General features: G+C 37.3%; 1 non-coding gene and 1 pseudogene across 1 annotated transcript; one reads left to right on the top strand and one right to left on the bottom strand.

Annotated features, from left to right (window-relative positions):
• Positions 1 to 368: 368 nt before the first annotated feature.
• On the bottom strand, positions 369 to 492 carry LOC115870656. Its single transcript, XR_004046823.1, has one exon. It is a non-coding gene; the product is annotated as a small nucleolar RNA SNORA26 (small nucleolar RNA).
• Positions 493 to 9,098: 8,606 nt separating this feature from the next.
• Positions 9,099 to 9,398, top strand: part of LOC101655470 — a 21,163-nt pseudogene continuing 20,863 nt past the window's right edge.

A 9,398-nucleotide genomic window follows, 5' to 3' on the forward strand; every position in this document is an offset into this window, starting at 1 on the left:
AGTGATAACTTTGCTTTTTTTAACACTTTAAAAAAGGATTTTTCAGCATATTGTCCCAATGCAATGCTTCGTGGGATTTATTGGCTGCTTGGCATTTATTTTGATTTCAAGTACAGTGAAAATCTTGACAAATTGAATATTTTTTTCCCATTTATCTCTGTGTAACTTATTGGTCTAGTTGTGAGAATGTTTGTTTTCTTTGGTGAAGTGTAATTCAAACTGAAAGTTGCAGTCTTTGATCTACAGTGTTAGTGTGTCAAGTTCTCTTCTCTTTCAGCAAGCAAGGTTTTGTCATTTGCATGTCCGGGGTTATATATGAATCTTCTCGGATCCTGCATATAGTTTAGCTTTTTTTTTTTTTTTTTTCCACTTGTGACTCCAGATAGGATCCAAAGAGGAGTTCTACCGATCTTGTCTTTGGGTGTTTTATGGAGACTTGCTTTACCTTCTGTGTTAGCCTCTTAAAGTACTGCAGCAACCTTAAAAGGGCACAAGAAAGGGCACAGTTTAGCTTTTTTAAATCATTTGATTAGCATACAGATTGCAGACATTTGGAGAAAAGCTACTAGCCTAACTCACATCCTTTCTGACTTTACACCACGCAGCATCCCATTATTCTGTTTAAATAACGGTCTTTTGGTCTATGTACTGGTTCTGCATGAGCACAATCAATGGTTCCAGAATTCACGTTCTTCTTGTTATCCATAACTTTCTATGATTCATACAGATTAATGTCTTTGCCTAATCAATAAGTACAGGGTAAATTATACTCTTTTTTCCATCAAGAACCATCTGACATTAGTAACAATATCCATTGTTGCAAACCCTCTGACTCTAGCTTGAATTTGTGACACTTCATGATCTAAACCACATTCATCACCAATCCAACAAGTTTAATGCATCATTGTTTCATTTGTTTTTCCTTATTTTTCATCTTTTTCATGCTTTTGAGGTAATTCAATAGCTAATTGTGTCTTGTAAATATCTGTGACTGTTCACCAGTATACATTTAAGTAAATATATTTCTAAACTCAAGTTTATCTGTCATATAATTGTGTTCTTTACGTGTACTTTAATTATTCTTATTTGATATTGCTGTACTAAAATACTAGAATAATGTCTGCTTAGTCTCCACTTATTTTCTGTAGGTTTTGTTGTGTGATCATCGATGCTGTGCTCTTTTTCAGATAATTGTTCTAGAATAATGCTCTAAATTATTTATTTATCACAACTCAACATATTCATATAACAAATTCGTCTGGAATGTCATCTTGCCGTGGCTCTGTGGAGGAGGCTTTGCATTGTTCACTTGGCACTGGTTCCAATTCACCAACTACTTTTCAGGAGAAAGACAAACTGGCTTCTTCTGTAAAGACAGCTTCATAAACCCTATATATTATTATTATGAGTCAGAACTTACTCTGTGGCAATGGATTTGTTTTTGACTAAGTTATAATCATCTGTTCTGAGGAATTTTAAAGCCAAAGTTCTTAAAACCATAGCTACTATAACATGAAAAATGGTGATTATTATTAATTCTCTAATTATGAAATTTACAAAATCACATAGAAAATAAGAAAATGTACTAAACTAATACTATGATAACAATATTACCCAAAATTCCAGAAAACACTGGTGTTAAATACACACCATTTCTCATATTCTTAGTGCCCACCTGCATTCAGACACACACAGATACATTTGTATCCTGTAGAAATGCTGTCTCACTTAAGACTTTTCTCAATTTACACATTAGCAATCACTCAAATTGCTACTTCTCCCAAGTGTCTCAGTTTTAACAAAGGTCACCATAATTCATTGGATAGTACCTTACTTTCTTCCTGAATAAAAGTTGAGCAGGCTTTTGACTCTTCTTCACACTTACAGGAAAAATTCATAGTAATTGATCCATACAAATTGCTATCCTATTTTGATAATTGTTATATTTGGTCCCAGGTAATATCAAAACTCTGAATCATTAAGATATCAATAACTCCTGCTAACTGGGGAAGTAGCAGAAATGAAACTTTTTTGTTGTTCATCTGCTAACTAGATATTTTCTGCAGCATTCCCCATCAATATTTTTTCTCTTCAATCTGTTCATTGAGAAGAGATTGCGCTGGTCATCTGGAGATTGAGAGCTGACTAATCCTTTTGCCTCTGTGGTGTGGGCAGACTCTAAAGGCACCGGTGTCTCAGAGAGGCTGTTCTAGGAGGGAGGTGGAGGCCCGCAGGACTATAGTCCTTGTGCAGGTGGTTGCACTGTTTTCGGGCCAGCTATTAGGAATTCAATGGTTAGGCTTCAGTTTCTCTTGTGCTAAGCTTTATTTGCTCTTATTTTTTCTTCTAGTTGTCTCTATGGAACAAACAAAAATAAAAGGAAAAAAATCTTCCATAAGCTTTTATTCCATTTACTCCATGGAAAACTTGGAGATTCTTTGGACAATTGGAGAATGGAGGTTTATCTCAAATGATTCCCTATGTAAGGATTTCTTACCTCATTACTAGAACATCTGATCAACCCAGTTTCTTTTATCATATAAATGTCTAGATATGCAGAAACACAAATCAGGCCATCACCTCCACATCATCTTTAGGAAGTTCACATTCCTTGGTTCACAGAGAAGGGAAATGGCTACCTTCTCTGGCAAGGGCGGTGGGATGTACATAGCACCAGGATTTCATTCAAGGAAGATATCGTGATCCTTCTCTAGATTAAGAGTTTCATTTGTGGCTACAAATTTCGCAATTTTCATTGCAGTAACAATTATAGTGACAATAGCCAAAATCATGACACTAGATACATAAGAATAAATTTAAATATATATAGTACATATTTATGAAAATGTGAAATCAATTGTGCTAAAATGGTCATAGCTGCTAACTCTGGAGGTAAAACATATTTACAATTTCAGTCTTTGTAATTTATTGTATTTTTAAATGTTCTCAAATAAAATAAAAATGAATAGCTGTAAGCTCAGATCAGCAAAGTCCTTACAAACATATCAGTTCTCTAAACAAGGTTTAATAAATCTTTCCTTAACCTTACAAAGAGCTCATACTCTTAATAACATAAAGCAAATTCATTATAAGACATCTTATTAAAATTAGACAACTTACTATTGTTTCTTTCTTGTTTTTCTTCTCAAGCTTTCAACTAGCAAAAGTGATCCTTATGTCTTCTATTACCTACAAAGTACAATACTCAAGGGACAAAGAGGCTGGTAAAATTCCTACCAATGTTTATTTCTCATTTAATTCATAAGACGGACACGCTTTCCACTATACCCTGGAACTAATTGACCTATTTGTTATGTTATGCTATACAGTGCTACAATAATATTTTTAAAATTAATCAACAATTATAATTGGGAACTTCTCATGATAATCTCCTAGGGGAGGGAAGAATACTAGTGTGAGATGGACTGATAGCCACTCCCTATAAGCCTCCCATCCTCTTATAATATAGGATTATTACAAAGAATTTTATCCAGACTCAGAATAACGGTGATTCACCTGGTTGCCTACAAGTCTTATGTGAAGATGTTCAAGGTCGCCATAATGGAGTAGCATTGTTACAGAGGCATGGCCAAAACAATATTTTGCAGTCAATTAAATGTTCAATATATTAGATTTTTTGTGCTAGACTTGGTTCTCTATCGAAGCAAACCAATTGCACATATGTGTGTGTGTGTATAGAAATGTAGATTTATAAATGGCTCATGCAGTTGTAGAAGTGGGCAAGTCCAGACAGGTTCATGTCTGAAGGTCAGATAGTAAATTGGAGACTTCTCCATTACTCACATAGCTGCAGGCCCTCATGAACCAGAATGGTGGATTCAAAGTTGATGCAAGGTCAGCACCGTGCTGATGGTTCCTGGGATCATCAGACAATGTGGCAGGAGCTCAACGAACCAGGTGAAGGATCCATATCCAGAAGTAAAGATTTTCCATGGAATCTGCTTATAAAGGAAAAGAGCATGTTCTTGATGAGCCTTTCTTGCAATTGTTTCAAGGCTGTGAACTAATTAAATGTGCTAAATTTGACCAAAGCTGCTGGCTGCTTACTGAATTGACTACATTACATTAGAGTCCATCATGTTGTTGATTAGATTGAGTCATAGGGACTACTGCCTAAACACTGAGAATCTTGGACCAGCCAAGGTAACAAAAAACATATTACAGTTTACATCTTTATCTTTAAATTTTACAAACAAAATGTAACAAAGATTTTGTTCATTGTAACATTATTTGTGCTATGTCTGCCTTAAATATTGAGTTAGTTTATTGTACCAAACCTAGCTGACAAACACATGTGGGGTTAATTGATGTGTGGAGGCATAAATGGCTCAGTGAGCCTCACTTTTCTAGTTCTCACCTTACTTTGTGATCGGACCTGGGTGCAGCTGCCTTTGCCAGTTCCCTGCTTTAGCTGGCAAGACTCACTTCCTGCAAGACATCTCTGAGGAGAAGCCACATAGACCTGCCCCATGGAGCCCTGGGTGCTGGAGCAGCCATGTGGAGGACCCTGCCAGCGCTGAGATGCTTACACATTCAATGATTCAGCTTTGCTCCTGCAGATGGCATCATTGTGTCTGTTTTGTGAGATGGAGGAGGACTTTGTGGATTGGTGTTGGACATATGGGTTAATGTTGGACTTGTGGGCTTGGGCAGCACTGGGTTGGGATGTTTTCTTGATGTGCACTTACCCTTTATATAAAATTCTCTCTTATAAATGAGTTTCTGTGGATTTTTTTCTCTAAAATACACAGACTAATACAAATATCTTAATGGAACTTAATGGGGGTACATAAAAAACAGCGTTATTTACAGCACTGCAACCAAACTACATGAATCTGTGGAGGTATAGTGGTATATGGCTTGAGCAGCTAACCACAAGGTTAGTGGCTTAAGCCCACCAATTGCTCTGAAGGGGAATGAGTTAAAGCCTCAGAAATATAAAGTGTATTCTGTCCTCTGGTGTTGCAAGACATTGCAATTGGCAATGACAGTGAATTTGCCTTTTCTTATTACTCTAGCTGGACAAATAGAGAACATAATGACAAACAGAAAATATTAATGTTCCTAGGGAATTGGTTTTCTTTGAACCCGCAATTAACTTTCATGAAAGCTGCAGTCAATAGTCAAACTACACTTGTATTGAATAAATCTGCTGCACGAAACTTATTTAAAGTGCTGAAGTGCAAAGACATCACTTTTCTCCATCTATTATGCTTTTAATCCCCTTGAATGCATGTACGAGCAGGGTAATGACTAAGGAATACTAGAGCAAACTCAAATGCACTGCCACAGAGACGATGATGATTCAGAGACGGCCTGTAAGTTGCCCAGTCTGTCAATGTAGTGGAGTAGAAAGCCCACTCTTTCTTCTATGGAGCTGCTGGTGGTGTTCAACTGCTGACTATGCAAATCTAAGCCCAAAGCAGAACCAACACATGACCAGGGCTCCAATTCCAGAGAATGAGTAATAAATTTAAATCATGATATTAGTGAGGACTATTGGAAGTACTGTGGACTGCTAGAAGAATAAATAAGTCTGTCTTTGAGGAAGTGCAACTAGAATGCTCGTTAGAATCAAGAATCATCAGCTTTTGTCGCAAATACGTAGTACATATAGTCTGGGGAGGCCAGTCTCTGAAAAAGAACATCACGGACAGTCAAGTAAAGGGCCATCCAAAAGATGAATGGAATCGACACACATTCAATGAATTGACATCGTGGCTGCAACTATCGACTACAACACACGAACAATGTTGAGCATGGTGCAGGACATGACAGTTTCTTTTTGTTGTGCCAAGGGTCACTATGGTTCAGAAATGCCTGCAAGGCCCTAATAATATCACTGTATTAAATAAGAAGACCTGGTGGCACAATGGTTAAGTATGTGACCACTAACCAAAAGGTCAGTAGTTCAAATGTACTAGTCACTCGGGGTTAAAAGGATCTATGGCTCTTCTTCTATGAAGATCACAGCCTGGGGAATTTAGGAGGCATTTCTACTCCAGCCTACAGTGTCAGTGAAAGTCAGAATCAATTCAAAGCCACGCAGCATTGACAATAGTCTATTAAATTATACTGGCAATAGACAAGTTTACCCACTATAAAGAATATTCTGTTTTATAAAAGTATAATTGGGTGTAAACCTTTATTTCAAAAGTCATCTTTACAGTTATACTGATTGTATAACAGATTAATTGTGTGCCCCCATAGCATTGCTGTTGTGAAATTCAATTCTCAAAGAGCGTAAAAAAAAAGTTCAAATCAACTAGTTTCTCCCTATGTAAATGATAGTTAGTCTGATTTTCAAATAATGTATACCTTCATAAAAATTTTACTTTGAAGTGTTATAATCTATAAAGGCATGCATTATGGACTTTATTGGTCATCTGGTAATGACTACTATGTTTTTAAGACTCTAAACTTGAACTATTCAATTATGCACAAAGCACATTGTAAGGACAAATAATGGATTCTATCATTTGCTGCTAACAGCTGTTTTCTCCTCATAAGTTATGTTCATTGAGCTCATCTATGCCACCGAGTGAAAGAAAAATGGGAATCTTCAAGAAGGCAATATAAACAATTTTCTTTTTCTTGCAAAATGTGCACTACTCTTTCCTGACCAATCAAAAGCAATAAAATAATTTAGGCATATTTGAAAAGAGAAACCTATGATTTCTGCCAAAAGAAAGAAGAAATAAAAGCAAATAGGCAAGAAGAAAAGAAGAAGGAATCCAGGAAAGATAATGAAGAGAAAGAGGAATAAAGAGGAAGAGGCAGAAAAGGATATGAAGAAAAAATAATAAATATGGCTAACAATAGGATTAATCACTCAGCTTTAATGGGGTTAAACATCTGGCACCTTTTGTTTCTAATATTGTTTAATGAACTAAAACAATACAGAAAAAGTTATCACAGCTATTGGTAACATCCTTATTTCCCATGATTCCACATTTAACGAAAGGTTTTTCTGGTTTCCTTGATTCCCGTCTTTCGTTAACTTTACATCCTGGCCACCATCCAGTCATGTCTGACTGACAGTGACCCTGCATAACACAGTAGAAGGGCCCCGGGGGGGTTGAAAGCTGCAACTCTTTACGGGAGCAGAAATCCTCATTGTTCTCTCTCTCAGAGGCAGGTAGGCTCAAACTTCTGGCCTTTCAGTTAGCAGCTCAAAGCATATCCCACTAAGCTATGAGGGCTTCTTAATTGTGCATATAGCTGCCATAAGTTTGGTTATTTACACAACTACAAAGAACTCGGTTTGTATGGGGGCAGGCGGGGGGTAATGGTTAAACGGATAAGTGGTCCAAACTCATCATCTACTTCTTGGGAGGAAAATCACACACACAAAAAAAATGGCAATTTGACCTCTTAAAGATGATCAAAACTCAAAACCAAACCCACTGCCATCAAGTCAATAATGCATCTTAGCAACACCACAGGGCAATATAGACTCCCTATGGCTTAGTGGATATGCTTTGGGCTGCGATCCAAATCATCAGCAGTTTGAAACCACTAGCTACTTTGGGGGAAAAGAGGACGATTTCTACTCCAGTTAAAAGTCTCAACCCAATATATAAATATATTTGCATGCTCAGTCCCCACCAGGGTTTCAGCAGTTCCTCTTTGTTACATTACCCTTCATTATGCCCTACCAGGCCTCCCACTAGTCAGACCTGCAGAGATAATAACATGCACAAAAACAAGACAGAGCAAAACCAAGCAACAACATACAACAAAATAACAACAACAACAAACCAATGACAAAAAACAAACAAAACAAAACACAACAAGAAAAAAAAGCTTGTAGTTAGTTCCAGGATCGTTTGTTGGCCTTTAGGAGTGTTTTCCAGTCCAGTCTGTTGATGCCAGGGGCTTAAGTGGAGAGCAAATGTTTTGAGAATGATGAGGGCAATGAATGTATAAATATGCTTTACACAATTGATGTATGTATGGGTTGTGATAAGAGTTGTATGAGCCCCTAATAAAACTATCAAAAAAAAAATAAATAAATTTCATTATCCCCTCTCCCCCCAAAAAAAGTCTCGGAAACTCACGGGGCCATTCTACCCTGTCCTATAGGGTTGTTGTGAGACAGCATTGACTCTATGGCAGAGTTAGAAGCAGAAAGCTTCAGATTTTCAGGAAAATATGGAACCATTCTTCTTTGTCACATGGGATCACTGTACATCCGAAAGGGCTCAATGAAACCTAACAACGTCACTAATATCATCTCCGTCCCAGTACATCGTTACAGTAGGCGTTGTGCAAACGCACAGCCACTGGAATAGTTCTGCTTTGTCCTGGTGCTTTTTTGGAGTTGGAAGAGCAGGACAGAGCAGAACGACTCTCAAGCCTTCCTAGGCTGTGAAACGTTGGGGCACCGGATAGCTTCATGTTCCTCCCATCCAGTAGCTGCTGGACTGGAACTGCCAGCAACCTTCCGAAAGCAGCGCAATGCGTAATCCACTGTGCCAACAAGCTCCTTCCCTCCTTTTCTCGTCTTTAAAGTGTTTTAGGTGATTTTGCAGGATTAGTCAACAACTTAAAAATTACAGGAAGAGTGCTATAAAATTAAATGACATAGAGTGGATATATTTATTTGTACTAAATTGGCATCTTTATAATAGTGAATTTTGCTACCCACAAAACAGTATACCTCTCTAATCACTTAGCATTCTCCGTTTTCTTCAGCAGCTTTATATTTTGCCATGCATGCCTTCCATCTTTCCATCTCCTTTGGTGCATTCATGCATCTGTAATGCATTTTTTCATGTGAAAAACATATTTTTCATTAAATTTGATGTTTTACATTTTTTATGTCAAAACGATACATAAAATAAACTTCAGTATTTTTAAATGACTCCAGAACTATTTCTGAAATTCAAGCCAAAAAATGTGGTGTGTGTGTATGGATGTATATATAGAGAGACATACATTCATGAACCATAGTATAGAAGTGAGGTTGACCAAATTACCAATGCGTCAGACTTGGAAACTCTGAGTCGAACAGCACCTGGGAGATGGGATTGGCAGCAGTGAAAGTGAAATACATACATAGCTGAAATCTAGCAATGCAGCTATCAGCCACACGCTCCCCTACCCACTCACCCTGCAAAGTAATTGCTGTCAGTCACCAGTCAGTTAATGCAGAATGGTATGTAACATGAGTTACAAAGGAAAATGATCACTGAAACAGAAAATTCCTCACAGGGGATGAAACAATGGCAAAACAAATACCTTTAAGACTAAATATTAGTATTTCTGGAAAGATATTAGAGAATTGAGAGCATGGTTTGCATAGAGACAATCATTAATTATCCAAAGTGAAGGCACTGAGCAAACACCCAATGAAATGGATTGATACAGGGCTA

Source organism: Echinops telfairi, unplaced genomic scaffold (assembly GCF_000313985.2).
Source record: "Echinops telfairi isolate 266 unplaced genomic scaffold, ASM31398v2 ScPeMD7_2186;HRSCAF=2738, whole genome shotgun sequence".
Taxonomy (NCBI): domain Eukaryota; kingdom Metazoa; phylum Chordata; class Mammalia; order Afrosoricida; family Tenrecidae; genus Echinops; species Echinops telfairi.